General features: G+C 39.3%; 1 protein-coding gene and 1 non-coding gene across 2 annotated transcripts in view; both read right to left on the bottom strand.

Moving 5' to 3' along the window:
- The window catches only part of ULK4 (unc-51 like kinase 4), a 669,562-nt gene that overhangs the window by 146,402 nt on the left and 505,575 nt on the right, over window positions 1-17,585 (bottom strand). The window lies entirely within an intron of this gene.
- LOC122730247 lies at window positions 7,547-7,651 on the bottom strand. The gene has a single exon (XR_006353439.1). It is a non-coding gene; the product is annotated as a U6 spliceosomal RNA (small nuclear RNA).

The following is a 17,585-nucleotide window of genomic DNA, read 5'->3' on the forward strand; positions in this document are numbered from 1 at the left end:
TCTGGCAGCTCTAAGCCAAGGGCACAACCATCCTGCCAGGTTACTCCTTGATGCCTTGTTCTCCCTCACCCCACGTATCCACTCAGCTACTAAGTCCTGTTGATTCTACCTCCACGATGACGTCTCTCCTACAGGTTCCCTTGTCTCCACTCACACAGTCTCTACCTCATCACCTTTTGCCTAGACTCCTGCCCTCCCTGCCTCCGCTTTGTGTCCTCTCCAGTCCCTCCTCCTTCATTCCTCCAGCCTGCCCACATCAGTCCCCTGCTCGCTAAGCTTCAGCGCCTCCCTCTTGTCTCTCTCTGCCTTCATGGTTCGGCTCCAGCCTGTCTTTCTAGGCTCATCTCACATACCCCATCTCTTCACAGATGCTACATCCAGCCCAACTGGCCAAACATGACACTCCAGCTCTTGCCTTTGTGCTTGTACCCAGACGTCTGCCTGTCATTTCTGAAAGGCTCTCCCCCCAGCCCTTGGCCTCTTTGAGTCTCTGCCCTTCAAAGTCCAGATTGCTGTCACCTTCCACAAGAGGCCCCCCGTTATTAGCACCTTCCATTCACTCTGTAACGAAGTTGTATTAACTTCCCTGTGTAAACGTTTCTCTCCCACCCCCCAACATGTAGACTGTCCCAGAGGGCATGGAATGGTTTGCTTTTGTCTTCAAGTCTCCCAAATGTGGGCTCTGAACATCTTAGTTCCTTAATAAATGCTTGTTGAAGGAATATGTGAAAATCAGGCCCTGAGAGGTTAAGGCACTCACTTCACCAAGGCTGGCTCTGACCTGGGTCTCCTGAAGCCCAGGGCCTCTCTCCTACACCATAGTGACTCTTCAAATATAGACCGGCCGCATCACGGACTTCCTCAAAGGCCAGATCTGAGTTCTGGCAGAACTAGATGGACCTTTGCCTTCACATGCTTAGTGCCTAGGGCTCCAGAACAGGCTGTGTCCTGTTTTGTCCTCCATGGCTGTAGTGACGGTGTCATTCTCATGAGAGACTTTTCCACATTGAAATTGTAATGAGAGGCAGCAAGATATAGTAAGAGACACAAAGACCTGGGTTCAAATTCTACCTCTGACACAAAGGCCCGGGCACAACTGACTCCACCTCAGTGCCCCAGGCGAGGCACAGAAAAGTTGCTGATTTATTTTGGTAGAAGGAGTTTCCTAATGACAGTGGGAGTAAAATGAATGTTTGGTGACTTAATTGTTGTTGTTTGTCCTTCATTCTCCAAAAGGGTGGGTGACTTGATCATTTGAACCTTTAAATGGCTTTGTTGTATATTAAAAAGCTGTCACACTGATGAATGAAAATGGATCATCAGCAATGGGCTGTCAAATACTTCTGTTTACTAAAGAATGAATGAGGTAGTTAAAAAAGAAGACTTCTGAGAAAACCTTTGAGGGTCTGAAGAGCCCCCTAACCCTTCATTTGTGAATGTTTTACAACAGGGGACATTTCGGTTACATTACTAGAATCAAGGTTTAGATACACCCAACAGCCCCTGTAATGTCTAGGAACCACAGACTGACAGAGGTCAGTTGAAGGGGACCTTAAGGGATCATCAAATCTAGAAAGGTTCTTAACCTGGAATCCATGAACTTAAAATAAATGTCTTGATAACTGTATTTCAATATAATTGGTTTCCTTTATTTTTATATATATTTAGGGGTTTGTGGGGTTTTTTGTTTTTGGTATTTAACAGCATCATCATTCTGAGAAAGGACTAGCAAAGGAGTAGGCCGGACAGAACAAGATTAAGAACTCGCTAAGATGTGGCACAATCCCCATATTTTTTTACAGGCAGGGAATACTACTAATTGGCAGCCGAGACTTTTAATGACACCATTTCCAAGCCATCTTCCACGCCACCATGGCCTTGATGTGCCGCCCAGTTTCCTTTAGGCCCAGGTAATGGTAATGGAGTAGGCCACCCTCCGCCAGGCTTCAGTTCTGTTCCATTCAAGATGCCAGGCAAAAGAGGCCTAAGAGCCCTGCTCCAGGTAAGCACAAAGTCCTAGAACCACTGATGAGACTGATACCTGAGGCTCCAGTTCTCATCGGTCAAGTAATTAAGCCTAACAAGACAGCAGGAGCTCCTCAGGGAAATGGAGAGATGCCTCTAGTAATTGGCAAACAGGCACCTGACTCCCCAGAGAATGGGGATTATGTGCTGGCAGCAGGGAAAGAGTTAGGGAAGGGTCAAGAGACTTGGGGAGGCCAGATGGGATAACCTATTTTCATGCATAAATCATGAGCGGCTCTATTTACTGTTTGGCTCCGTGTTGATTGAGATACAAAAAAAGGCTGATCCATGGTTTTGGGGATGTGGGCCGACAGAAGCTTCTTTTGTGTTTATGGGAAATGCTGCTGAGTCAAGCCTTGCTTCCCCACTTTATACCCTGCTTCGAATAAAGCTGATGAAATTTCTGAATCCTATCAGAAAAACTATTAAAAAAATACACATAGCATATAGGACGTGTTCCTTTTTACCTTTCTGCCGGCACTAAAGCAGAAGGCCCTTATGACAACTGTCCTTTTCTGTGTGTACGCGTCCAGACAAAGGGACACGACAAAGAAATACGTGAGAAGTGCTTGGGGGAAACACGCTAGCATGGACTCCTTAGGGTGGCGTGCCTTTCCAGCTAGTCCATTTCTGGTATTTCTCCTTCTCGGTATTGTCTGGGGGATGTTGAGGTTTCTCGTTTTTTCCTTTTGTGACTTCTATACTAAGATCAGGAAAAAAAAGGGTGATTACAATTATTTTTTAACTCTGACCATTGAATCATTACTGAATCTAAGCATAACAGAAATAAAAATTTTTTTAAAAAGCATTTCAAAACTTGAAGCAAATGTTCCTGTGTCCTGTTTTACAAAGCGGGCAGCATGCCTCCCAGAAGTCAGTGTATCAGAGAACACTAATTACAGTGATCCTTCCCTTTCGGGATGTTGCACGCTATACCAGGCCTGCCAAGCACAAGCAGACAGGGCCCGAATGGGAGAGACCCGATGTCCTCGGGAGGCCCAGAAGCAAAGGAAGAGGTCATGACCCACAGCTTGTTCCCTGCTGCATTCATGCTCTACTTAGTGTTAAGGGCTAAAATTCTAGCTAAACTGTCTAAAATATCTAATGAGTGGTCGCCAATAAATTATAAGCTTTAGCAAGAGTTAGACTTTTAAGCATTTATTAAGGAGAATAAGAATTTGGTAAAGAGAGAGAGAAAGGCCTAGATTCCTATCTATTAAAGGGAGAGCACATTTCTAGCTCCCTTCTCCGCCAGCGTCCTCAGGAAAAAGCCCGAGACTGAGCGCCAGTCTCTTCCTTCCTCCTCCCACTAGTCCGCGTCACTTCCTGACTCCTGGTCTTGCCCTCAAAGACCTTCCCTTCATGGGCAGAACTCTTCTACAGTAAGTATCCAGCAGGTGGCATTATTCCAATCGTTACAGTCCCCCCTGTTGTTCCTCAAGAAACAAAATGTTTCCTTGACGGAACAGTAAAAACAATATAATAACTATTGCTAACTAATAATATGTGAACAACAATATAGAAAAGGAAGAGAGGAAAGTTTTGTCCAGAGGGGTGATTTTTTTTTTTTGTCCTCATGAACCGACGCTTTGACATTGGTCTTGCAAAGGGAGGGCCTCTGCAGAGAATACATGTTACAGATGGTGTATATTATAACAGAAAGAGAAAAAAAAAACAACAAAAACAACAAATCAAAACTGTTCATTTAAAGTCTCTGAAAGTCTTTTCTCAGATGTCCTCTAGGTGTAGTCGTGGAATGGAAGTCTTTTCAGGGGTTGATGTGTGGATGCTGGTAATCAGCCAGGAAAATTTCCTACAAAATTGAGCTTAACACAACTTTAAAATAGCTTTGTCAATAATCAAATCAAACAATGAAAGTTCTCAAAAACATGTCTAAGGGAATTCAGAATCTTAGTTGTTACACATGAAACATATAATAAAACAAAATTGAAACATTCTTTAAAATTATAATATTACTGAGAAGACAATTGCTGTGATATAAATTTTTAAAAATAATTTTTATCTTTGTTTCATCACTTTTTGCATCATCTGCCTAATTATCCTCATGCCATTATGAGAAATTAGAAAATCTAATATAATTAGTAACAGATGTCAAGGCCAAATTCAACACTGTATTTATCATGACACCTGAGATAATTATGGGGGTTACCATAAAAGAACAGAGAAATGATGGGATATGAGCATTCCCACACTTGAGCAATATATACTGCCCATGCAGTATGCCAGGTCTAAAATAGGTGGATGGAATATATGTCCATGCCACCGAACATATTGGAAGAAACTGAGTCAGACTTAATCAGATGCATGGGATTGAGATGTCCATGGCATCAGGCATATAGGAGGGAGCATAGAAGCCAGGTGTAGAAGTGAGATGGGTGGGATGAATACTTCCAGCCATCTGTACAATATTGTGGGAAAAAATAAAATAAAATATTAAACCAAGAGAATCCAACCTCAACATTTGTCAAAAGCCGTTCCCTCGGCCATACCTTGACTTCATGCATGTCTCCCCTCATGTGACAGTTCAGTGTCTGCTCTTGCATGTATTCCTCTTGTGATTGGATGGCATCTTGGCCAACTGGCATCTGATAACTCAGAATAAAGGCAATTAATGTCTTAAATGATAAGTTCCCATAATCCAAGTCTCATATGGATTTAAAAATTGAGGATAATAAATGATTGCAAAAAATGTGAATACATCTTGACTCAGAATATAATATATAATTATGCAACAATTTCAAATAATACCTTTTTTTTACTTAGCATACAATTACTTTTTTGAAAAATCTGAACATATTTAAATACAAGTTAAAGCACAACACAATCTCAAAGACAACTTTTACAAATGTTCCCCTCTTTTTTTTTTTTTTTTGGAATATGCTTATCAAAAATAATACTTCTAGAATCAATTTACACTTGCCATGGCAAACAATTTGCTAGGGAAATGCTTTAAAGAGTTTGATCAAATAATCAGTTGAGAAAAAATAACAAAAACAAACAACTCAGAATATGGGAGCACAATACTCCTAGAATTAACATTGTATTATGAAATCAAAACCATCTTGCAATGTTTCAAAATTAGAGAGATGAATAAATAGAAAAAAATACACACGGAACAATAAAAGACAATGAAATTCAAACTAGGGAAATCTAAATGAATATGAACTTAATATTAATAAGAGTATTATAAAATATAAACTTGATCATATGACTATAAAAAGCTTTACAAATATTCTCCTTGTTTTAGAAACTAAGTATAAGTCACAATCTCAAAAGCATGAAAATCTCTATGAAAATAAACCCATACCATTAATTTCAAAATGTAGATGTAATAGCATAGAAATCCTATGTAACCTCTGAACTGACATTAATAATCTGAGTGAATTCAGAACACTTTTGATTCCGATATCTAAAATCCCCAATACTCATATCAATACCTTGCTGCTTACTTCTACATTTCTGTAAAATATGTACCCTTCCATGGCAAAAGAAGCGGAGTCTTGAACTATGGTGATGATTGTCATTCTTATTCAGCTTAAGTTTTTCTTCTTTAACCCCTCTATATTGTCTGTCGGGCTTTTCACCATACAAACGCTTTATAAGATTACTAATTAAAGACAAAAGCAGGTTAGCAAAATTATGAACAAAACGAGCATATCTGGAATTTAAAGGGTTTTCTAAGGTTGTCTCAGAAGCACAGCCAGGCTGGGGAAGGGCTGAGCCTGAAACTGCAAATGTAGTTAGAGAAAGTTGAGCATGCGCATCAGATCTCTGGACTTCCCAGGCAGGGGAAGCTATGGGCTTGGCCATAGGAGGAGTAGAGGGTGGGGTCTGGAGAGGAGGGGAGGGACCAGAGCAATTTGAATCAGACTTGATTTTGAACTCAGGCCTGGATTCCTCTTCCCCCACTTTGCCTCCAGGTGCTAGGGGATTAAAAGCTTCTAGAGGGTGGGTCATTGCCTCCAGGCATGCAAAATTAAAGCAACAATTAGTGTTAGAACTGGGAAAAGCTGCAGGAATCTCTTCAGGTTTCTCTGAAAAAGCATGGTTGGGAGAGGGAGAGATATTTCCTTGTGTGAGTAAGTTGCTGGCTCTTTTAACAAAAATAAAAAGAAAAATAGAAAATCCACAAAAACAAAGCATTAACATGATCTTATCTCCCATTTGTCTGGTTAAACAGACTAAAATCAAAAATAGGATAATTAGGGAGTTTAAAAGGTCCATTTGAAAAAATTTAAAGGGAAAACACCAGGCAATTCAGCAGTACTTAAGATTTAAAGGGTTAGGGTAGGGAAAATTTCTTACCCAACCAGAAGATCAGAAGTGAGGTTCAGCTTTCCTCTTCGTGGTCAGCCATCTGTTAAGGGCTAAAATTCTAGCTAAACTGTCTAAAATATCTAATGAGTGGTCGCCAATAAATTATAAGCTTTAGCAAGAGTTAGACTTTTAAGCATTTATTAAGGAGAATAAGAATTTGGTAAAGAGAGAGAGAAAGGCCTAGATTCCTATCTATTAAAGGGAGAGCACATTTCTAGCTCCCTTCTCCGCCAGCGTCCTCAGGAAAAAGCCCGAGACTGAGCGCCAGTCTCTTCCTTCCTCCTCCCACTAGTCCGCGTCACTTCCTGACTCCTGGTCTTGCCCTCAAAGACCTTCCCTTCATGGGCAGAACTCTTCTACAGTAAGTATCCAGCAGGTGGCATTATTCCAATCGTTACATTAGAAACTGGAGAAAGATCCGTCCTAAAGTAAGAGAAAGAAGAGAAACTATGCAAATGGCTTGACAGTGGTTGGCAGCCTGTCACAGCCTTGGACACCGATATACATGGCAAATGAGGCAAATGGTACAGACACTATCCCTGCTGAGGCCTACGCTCCTCAGACACCCCAGGAGTCTGGACTGCTATGCCAATGCTCTTCTTGAAATGGATATGGAAGGTAGCAATATAATCACTACCTAAGGAAAAAAAGAAGAGAATTTTTGACTCTGATTTATTCCTTTCCCTGTGGCATTTTTGAAAAAAAGGGAAGGGAGAATAACTAACAGGACTTTCATTCCTCAGGGATAGATGAGTGAAAGGAAAGGACTGGACTGAATCTGCTGGTTCTCCTTTTTGGTCTAGAAGCACAGAGAAGGGGGATAGCTTAGAGTCCATCCATTTCCATTTCCTTTTGCTACCACTGCACACAGTTCAGTTACATTCAAAACTGGGTGACAAAAATGTTCAACAGGAATCTAACTCACTAATGCCATTTGTGGTTCACTAATATTGAGGAAAAAGAGTGGTATATTTGATCCAGAGCAATTAGGATTAATCTAAATATTGAGGCTGTGTTTTCTGTTACCCAAAGGAAAATAATGCCTTGTTGTGGAACAACAAGAAATACATTTCCAGTATATCAAAGGCTATGAACAAACAAGTCTCAAAAGAAGAGCTGCAAATTATTTTTTAAATGACAAAATATTTGCCATCGATCACTTGGAAAAGTTTGGAAACAGGAAAAATGTATGGAATGCTTCACAAAATTAAATCCTATCTTTGTGGCAGGGTCCGTGCTAATCTCTGCATCATTCTAATTTTAGTATATAAACTACTGAAGGGAGCACAAGAAATGAAAACCACTAACAAACATAGGAAGGATTGCTCTCAATCACTAAAAATTAATGCAAATAAAACCACTTGGGGTTCACTATACACCCAACAAATTGGCAAAGATGACAAAATATGGGAATAATCAATCTTGGAGGAGCTCAGGAGAGAGAGAGAGAAAGAGAAGGAGGGAAGGAGAGAGAGGGAGTGGGAGACTCCAATATTCTGTTGATGGAACTGTGAATTGACCCAACAATTTCGGAAAACAATTGGAATCATGCTTTTTAAAATGCCTAAAACATCCAAGATATTTGACCCAGAGAATCCACAGCTAAGTACATTCCTCAGGAGTGTCAAAGTCAGAAAAACAAGTTCTCAATAAACACTGAAATATCCATAGCAGCACTTTTTGTCATATCAAAGAATTGGAAACAAAGTAGAGTTATATAAATTGGTGAATGGCTAAAGAAACTGTGTGGTATGTGAAGGTAATAGAATATTCTGCCGTATAAGAAAATGAGAATTTGAATAAATGTGGGAAGACAATATGAAGGACAGAGCACAATAAAGCAAAGCCAGAAAATAATGCACATGATGTAAAGAACAAGAAAACAAAGCTAAATACTATGTAATTATAAAAGCCAAGTTTGAACCTAGAAAAGAGATGAGAAAATGCATCTGACCCCTTTTTACTGGAGACAGTGGGGCTAAAATAGGTGGATCATGTTGTATCTTCTGTTTGGTTATTGTCTTGTTTGGTTTGATGATTAAATTAAAAAACAAAACAAAAAACCTCTCATTCTTATTAGGAAAGTCTCATTACATAGAGTATCTGTGCAAATGAATATGATATAACAAAATACAACACCCCCCCCCCAAGAAAATAAGAAATCTGGAATTTCAGCTTACTACAGTAGTACTAGAACTAAGGGTACAAGGGTGTGTGTGGGGGAAGTATCATCTTTGTAGGCCCCTATAGTCTAGGCTTTTTATCAATTAGATTAAGAACTCAAGAACCCTCTCAAAATGAAGGCCTTTCATTTTTCATTTTTGTGGGGCAATGAGGGTTAAGTGACTTGCCCAGGGTCACACAGCTAGTGTCAAGCATCTGAGGCTAGATTTGAATTCAGGTCCTCCTGAATCCAGGGCCGGTGCTTTATCCACTGCGCCACCTAGCTGCCCCTGCAATTACTCTTTTTAAAAAATAAAGTTATTGGGGACAGCTAGGTGGCGCAGTGGATAAAGCACCGGCCCTGGATCCAGGAGGACCTGAGTTCAAATCCGACCTCAGACACTTGACACTTACTAGCTGTGTGACCCTGGGCAAGTCACTTAATCCCCAATGCCCCACAAAAACCAAACCAAACCAAACCAAAACAAACCCCAAAAACCCCAAAAATAAAATAAAGTAAAAAAAAATATAAAGTTATTGAGTTTTCTGATATAACCATAGAATTGGCCTGAAAGTAACATTAAAATAAAGCACTGCTTGAAAATATGAGTGCCTTCTAAAAATGAAACCTGCATCTATCTTTAAGTAGTGAAGAAAGTGTACTAAAGCTATATCAAATAAGAATACACTTCTTTGTAGGAAAAAAGGGGTAAATCCGAATCTTCCTGATGAATGATTTTTAATCAGTTTTATTTCAGTCATGTTTGTCCTACTTTAGAGATGTAAGATGTTTTCCATGGAGATATCTATGTCATTTCATTTATATTGCCTGCAGTTAGCTACAACAACAAGAAATTATTCTCCACTTGAGTGCCTTGCTCCTTTGGCTTTCCCATGGCTCCTCAACCCTGGGAAGCCACCACCATTGGTTTTCTTTGGGTCTGTTCTTAAATCCATCAAGCATTGCTGCCTGAGCCTACTACCGGTTCGAGCTAAGCGTCCCTCGGCTCTCAGCACTCCACAGTCATCTGCTTTCTGACCATGGTATCCATGGGGGCCATATCTAACCTTCCCATTCTTCCTTAAATCTACGGCTTCACCTCCACCTCTCTTCCTCTATGCTCCTACTTTGCTGAGAAGATTGAGGTTATTCAGTGAGGTTATCCTTAATCCTCAGTCTCTATTTCTCCCTTGAGTCCTAACCCTGATTCTCCAACTGCTTTCCAGATTCTTTCATTTGGATATCACCATGGCAACTCAAAACTTCATATTAGCTAAACCTTCCCCCAAAAAACCCTGACACTTTTCTTGCCAAATTCTTTTGATGGCCCCACTACCTTCCTACTAACTTACCAAGGCTCAAAGTCTGAGAGTCTTCTAAGACTTTTTCCTCTGGCTTAGCAACCCTCCCCTCACTCCATCCCCCCATTCAATCAGTTACTACATCCTCCTGACTCCATCTCTACAATGTCCCTCATATTTGCCTTCTTACCTTTCATCTGAATTACTGTGACAGCCACCTAACTGGTCACCTTGCCTCAAGTCTTTTCACTCTATAATTGGTCTTTCACACTAAAATAATAAAGTGTTAAAATAATCATCCATATACATGTACGTCTAAATATGCCATTTGCCTGCTCAAAAATTTGTAGGCAAGAAAAGATCTCAAATTATGTTATAAAGTGGCAATATCAAAATGATCTGGTACTAGATAAAAAGAGATGAATGGAACAGAACCAACAATTTGGAAATAAAAGTAAAGGCATAAAAAGTCTCACAATATACTACGATAAATTCCAAATGGATCAGTGATTGAAATAGAAAAAAAAAATTACGTGGAAAAGTGATGTCATTTGTAACAATAGTGGAAAGCGGAATAATTTTTATCTGTTGAACATATGGAAGAAGCTTAGAAGGCTAAAGACTTGATTACATAAAAATGACAGGATTTTGTACAACAAAAAAGTACTTAAACCAAGAGAAAAGAAATAGATTGGGAGCAAAATATTTGTAGCAAATGTAGCTGATAATCTGACATTTAGATCTGACAATCTAAAATCCATGAGGAGCTGACAGAAATTTATAAGCTATTGTCTATTTACAAAAGGATAAATGGTCAAAACATATGAAATGGTAGGTCTTGAAAGAAGAATTACCAATCGCCCAAAGAAATCTGAAAAAAATGTAAATTTCCCAATAATTACAAAAATTAAAAGAACTTGAGATATATGCATCAGCAAAAATAGTTTAAAGTGATAATATTCAATGGTGGTGATCTATGGGGAAATGTGTACTCACAATGCTAGAAGAAAGAGCTATGAATCAGGGCAATCATTTTGGAAATAAATCTGGTAAAATACAAACATAGCTATGAAACTGATCATGCCTTCTGACATACTGATTCTGCTATTAAAACTACATCCTGAAGATGTTAATAAATGGAAAAGAAACTACACAAAAATATTAATATGAATTTTATTTGGAATAGTAAACTATAAACAATTCATATTGTAATGCTGGAGGAATGGCTATAATAGACTGCATTAATAATATCAATGTAATGGAATATTATTGTGTCATAAAAAGGCAAATAGGAAGAAGATAAAGAAATATGGAGCTGTGTGAAGTGACAGAATAGAGAAAGGAGAATTAGAACAATATATACACCAGATATATGTGAAGTGCTTTGTAAACCTTAATGCTCTACATCAATCCCCACTATTATTATTGCAACTTACAAGAAAAGTATCAGAAAGAGATCTGGAAATAAATGTTATTATGATTTTGTTAAAGTTAATATGCACATGTCTTACTCAGACTGTAAACAGGAATATTATGGTTTTATATTATAATATTAAGTTTATTTATTAGAGATTTACTTTTGATGGTGATTACCACATTTATGATAAGAATAATTTTTTTTAAAAAAAGGATTTATGTTCAAACCAGACTTGTGAGGGCTTTTAAGTAGTAGGAAAACATAGGACATTTTTGAGAAAGAGAATCATAGGCACAGCCGTGAGTTAAAATGAATATTTTCACAACTAGGTGAAGACTGGATTGGAGACAAGAGAAACTCCTTCCTGGTCTCTAAGGAAAACCCTCTCTTCCTCCCAAGCCTGGCTTGGGTACCATCTTCCTCTCCTCTCCGTATTTTCCTAGGGTACTTTGCCAGACTCTCTTCTTTGCCTCTATTCCAAGTCTATCTTCTACTTATTGGAGCTTAGGCTACATAACTCATGACTTGATTATAATTTACATGTAATTGAGGAAAAATAAAATATTATTTTTTTAGAAAAATGAAAGACCTGAGTTGAAATCTGGCCTCAGACACTTACTAGCTGGGTGACCCTGAGCAAGTGACTTAACCCTTTTGCCCCAGTTTCCTCATTTGTGAAATAAGCTGGAGAAGGAAACGCCAAACTATTCCAGTATCTTTGCCAAGAAAACTCCAAAAGGGCTCATGAAGAGTCAGGTGTGACTGAAATGACTGAACAATAACCAAAACTCCAGTGGTCTGTGAATTTGGTTTTTTTTTTTTAATATTTTGATAATTATTATTCAATATAATTGGTTTCTTTATGCATTTTAAAATATTATTCTGAGAAAGATTCCACAGGCCTCCCCAAGCTGCCAGAGGGCAAGACTAAGAACCCCCATTCTAGAGCTATCCAGAATAAGCCCTTGTCTACACGGGGGTCCTTGGAGGGTATGAAAACAACTCTGAGATCACCTTAAGTTGTGTTTTCTCCATATCCTCCCCATCTTTTTTTTTTTTTAATCTCTCTCCTATGTGACACGATTCACAGACTTTTCACCAAACTGGTCACCCTTAGCCTGTCAACACACCTCTTAAAATGTGGAGCCTTGAATTAAATCCACACTCTGCAGAACTAGTGCAGAGAACACTGGGGCTCTTATCTTGTTTCAGCTTGACACTAACTTCTGTTCCGGTACCTAAGTTGACATGAGCCTTTATTGTCAGCTATACATTCCGCTTTTGGTTCAGCCTAAGGTTGCCTGCCCAGCAGGTTATTTCCCATGAACTACTGTCCCAACAAGTCTTCTTTCTCCTTTTCTGAGTTCCTGTAGCCGATTCTTTGAAGCTTAGAGCAGACTTTTACATCTGTCCCCATTAAATGGTATCGCGTTAGTTTGGGCCCATTGCCCCAGGCTACTGAGGTATTTTAAAATCTCAATCCTGTGATCCAATACATTAGTTATCCTCCCAAGCTTGGTCATCTGCAGCTCTGACCAACATGCCCACTGTACCTCTGTCTAGATCATCGATAGGAATGTAATATAGGATAAGGGGAAGGACAGAGTCCACCAGCAGCATGCCACAGAGGCCCTCCCCTGGCTCGGCACCCATCCCCTCTTTGAGTTTCAGTTCTCTCATCTTTACAACAGAGGTAACGACAGTATCATCTCACGGGGTTATGATGATCAAATAGAGATGACGCAGGTAACTCTCTTTGAAAACCTTGAGCCGTAATATGTCAACTATTTTGTTATTTTCGTTGTTGTTCTTAACCATACCATCATCCAGCCCATGTTTGTCTATTCCTAATCACGGATATATCACAAGAAACTCTGCCACACACCTTGATGAAAACAAGATATACTATGCCAGTGGCATTCCTTGTCCTCACAACCAGTTTTGTACTTCCATCCAAAAAAGGAAATTAGATTATTTGGCATAATATGTCCTTAAGTGCCTGGTGAAACTAAATGGGTAACTTTTATTTTCTAAGTTAGTACTAAAGCTGTATGTGTGTATGTATGCATGCATATATGTGCATCTGTGTGTATGTGTATATACACAATAAACATGTGTGGGCAGCCAGTGTCTATAACTAAGCATAATACACATAGGCAGCCATGTGGCACAGTGGATGGAGTTCCAGGCCTGAAGTCAGAAAGACTCATCTTTGTGAGTTCAAATCTGGCCTAAGACACTAACTGTGTGACCCTGGGCAAGTCATTTAACCTTGTTTGCCTCAGTTTCCTCATCTGTAAAATGAGCTGGAGAAGGAAATGGAAAACCCCTCCAGTATCTCTGCCAAGAAAACGCCAAATGTGATCACAGAGAATTGGACACGACTGAAAATAACAACAATAAACACACACACATATATACATAATCATATGGTATAGAATGTTGCCAATGACATCAAACTCACTGAACAAAAATGGCTATCCAAATTTACCTCCCCTCTTAAACTTTTTAAAAAAACATTCAAATATTTGGTTGGCTCCAATCTTCTCACACTTCTTATATTCTCTATGATTCTACAACTATGTCTACAACTCTTTTTTTTTTTTTTTTTGGTGAGGCAGTTGGGGTTAAGTGACTTGCCCAGGGTCACACAGCTAGTAAGTGTTAAGTGTCTGAGGCCGGATTTGAACTCAGGTCCTCCTGACTCCAGAGCCAGTGCTCTATCCACTGTGCTACCTAGCTGTCCCTATATACAACTCTTTTGGGCATCTTGGGATAAAATTGTTTCAGGTCTTACAACCTCAAGACATTTAAGGGAGATACTATTATTAGTTTCTCATGTTTGTTCATGTTTATTGCCTGTACCATATGTTCACATTTGGAAATAATTTTCCTTGACAAAGAAGATGAAAGCAAATAGGAATTTAGTAGTTTTGCTTTCTTTTTGTTATTTATTGACATTATTTGCCCCAAGCAATGAGCTTCTCTTGTATTTTTCTTATTTTATTTTTTATTCTGAACTTAAACATCAAAAATAAAGGCATTTTCATACCCACAGCAGAACCCAAAAGAGGATTAAATGTGAAACCTTGAACCTCTATTTCATGCACCTTCTATTTTTTTTTAAAAAAAAGAACACACAATAAACTCTACCCTTTGATTTCAAAACTGTCTTGCTTATATGTATTTCTCTCTGAATTCCCTTCTGTTCTCTTCTAGACATTTTTGGAATTGTCTCAAAGGCCATCCCTACTACTAACCTGTCCCTTCCCTCCACATACCTCCCCAATTAAAAAAATAACTAAAAGGGAGGAACCTTGTAAAACATAAATACAGTTAAGCAAAATGAATCCACAAAGCAGTCATATAAAAATGCATCTCTCTATACCTTAAGTCCATCACCTCTGTTAGAAGATGGGTGACATGCTTTAAACATCAGTTCTTTGGTGATACTGGTGGTCACCGGATTGATCTAATAATAAGTTCTCAAGTCTTTCAAAGTTGTTTGTCCTCACAGTGGTGTTGTGACTGTATATTTTCCCCCTGTTTGTGCTCATTTTATTCTGCATCAGTCCATATCACTCAGCATTCTTTGAAAGCATCTCTTTTGTCATTTTAATTCAATTCAATAAACATTTATTAAGCACCTACTATGTGTCAGGCTCTGTGCTAAGAGCTGGGGATACAAAAAGAGGCAAAAGACAGTCCCTGCCCACAAGGAGCTTACAATTTAATGGGCAAGACTATTTCTCAGGATGCCACAAAACTGCATTACATTTATATGCCTCACTTTGTTCTGTCATTCTCCAATCAATAGGTATCCCTTTGTTATTAAATGTACTGCAAACCAACAAAACCACATTTCTTTTAATATATTGTATAATTTAGGGTTATTACTAAGCTAGATTGGCCTCCCTAGCTAGTCCAAATTAATAGGGTTTTATTGGGGGAAGGGGAAGGGAAGATCAGACCTGTGACCTTATTTGTTTAGGGGATTTCAGGTATGGAAACTTTCTCCGTTAATGCACACCCGTTATATTGTTTAACAGTCTTAGAAAGTTGTCTAGGCCAGAGACATCAAACTCAAATACAAACAGGGGCCACTAAACCATCCATAAGGATCCCTCTGGACTTAGTTTTAAAATGTAATCTTATTTTTGTTTTATTATATATTTTGTTAAATATTTCCCAATTACATTTTAATCTGGTACCAGTCACACTTGGGGGTATTCTGGGTGTGTTTGACAACTATGGCCTAGGGCACTGACAAATTAAGCCTTGGCCAAGGTCACAGTCATTGTGTGTAAGAGGCGGGATTTGAACCTATGTGTTTTTTTGACTCCACCAAAGAAGCTGTGTTCTGCATGCTCTACTGCCTTGCAAATCAAGTTTTAGTCCAACACTGAAATAACAAATTTTACATTCCTTCAAAGTGTTTTTGAAAAACACGTTAACTGGGGGCAGCTAGGTGGTACAGTGGATAAAGCACCAACCCTGGATTCAGGAGGACCTGAGTTCAAATCTGATCTCAGACATTTGACACTTACTAGCTTTGTGACCCTGGGCAAGTCACTTAACCCTCATTGCCTCACCAAAACTCAAAAAACAAACAAAAAGAAACACATTAACCGGTAGTCAATAAACAAGTTCCATGGGATTTGATTTTTGATATGGTGAGGGTTGTTTGTATTATGTTAATCATTTCTATCCATGATATTGATAAGTCACTGTTTCAAAAGAAGTCATTTTCACATCATCATTGTCACCATCACCATTGTCTCACCTTCAGATGTGCTTCATCTTGTCACTTGCTGCCTTCATAAAACAATACTTTATACAGTGGGTTAAAATTAGTCGCAGCCCTGAAATGAGCAGACAAAAATCTATTTCCCCACCCAAACCGTCATGGAGTACAACCTTTAGGAAGGGATTATTTCCATTACATTTTCATCAGGGACTGGCTAAAGAGCTGCAGATCATGTTATTACAGAGACTGGAAATGTAATGGTTTGAGGTTGCTAAGCAACCCCACAATGTTAAAGGCCTCTATATCTGTGATCTCTGGAGACTCTCAAATTTCATTAAAACCTGTCCATAACGATTACACAAAAGATCCTTGTGAAGTTCATAAACAGGCAGAAGGAAGGGATGAAAAAAAGACCTGTCATTAAAACTTTGTAGTTGCAACCAAATATTTTTGAGTAACCAGTTTGTGATAGGCATAACACGTCTAAATGGTATATGCAATCTATTTGACATGTGACACACGTGTATATAACCATAGGCATATGTGTATAACACAGTGCATACACATGTGTACATACAATACATACACACTATATATTGTGAATAGATTATCTTTTTGGAGAACTGAGTGCTATATAAATATATGTAACCCTGTGTCCACACAAGCCCAATCTTCTGTAGGATCGGTTCTGTGCTGCACACTGTGTAGACAGAGGGAGGCATGATTCCTAATTGATGGTCAAAGTGCTAAGCCAGAAGTCACACACCCAGCCTGGGTCTAGTTTGGTCCCAGACCCTCTTTGGGAGAGACACAAGGACAAGGGGACTCCATGGAGGCGGCTTTGATCGGCAGACTGCGGCATTCTGAGTCATAGACATGTATGGGAGCCAGCCTCATGCATGTTCCTTGACCTCCGGGGTCTACAATTGTAGACACAGCTGAGATCACATCTCCCCTGTGTGAGACTGCTCTCCCTCTCCTGGCGTGAGCTGAGCTCTTCTTATCTTGCTGCCAGATGAAGAGTTCTCTTACTCTTAGCTATTTCCTGTCTATTCTATCTATAAAAACTTCCCTAGCTTCCGTTTGCCATCTTGCTTGTATAAATGGGTTTTCTCACTATTTACACTCTGTCGTCTTTTGTATAACTGCTTTTGCTGGGAAGGGTCTGTGCTGGAAAGCGTAAGCTAAGGGCTCGCCCTCCCTATCGGGGCTATCAGAGGAGGAACATTCCCTTTGGTCCCAGACTCATGTGTGTAGACCATTCTTGGAGTAGAGGACACTCCTTGTTTGTGTCCTCCCTTCACTCCTCCTTATCCTTCCCCAGTCAAGGCTCCCCTCCAACTCCCTGACAGAAGAGCAAGTTCTTAAACCATCCATTCCAGCCACCCAGGAACCACATGTATACATTTAGATAACCCACACAAACATAACATTACATGTGGGCATAAACGTTACATATCACGTTTATATTAAACATGTTTGGTATACGAAATGAAATGCTATTAGAGCATACAGCAATTATTCGATAGCACATATTTACTGAATGCCCACCATGTGCCAGGTGCTGATGAGGCACTGGGGATACAAAAACAA

The sequence above is a fragment of the Dromiciops gliroides genome, chromosome 5, assembly GCF_019393635.1.
Source record: "Dromiciops gliroides isolate mDroGli1 chromosome 5, mDroGli1.pri, whole genome shotgun sequence".
NCBI classification, from domain to species: domain Eukaryota; kingdom Metazoa; phylum Chordata; class Mammalia; order Microbiotheria; family Microbiotheriidae; genus Dromiciops; species Dromiciops gliroides.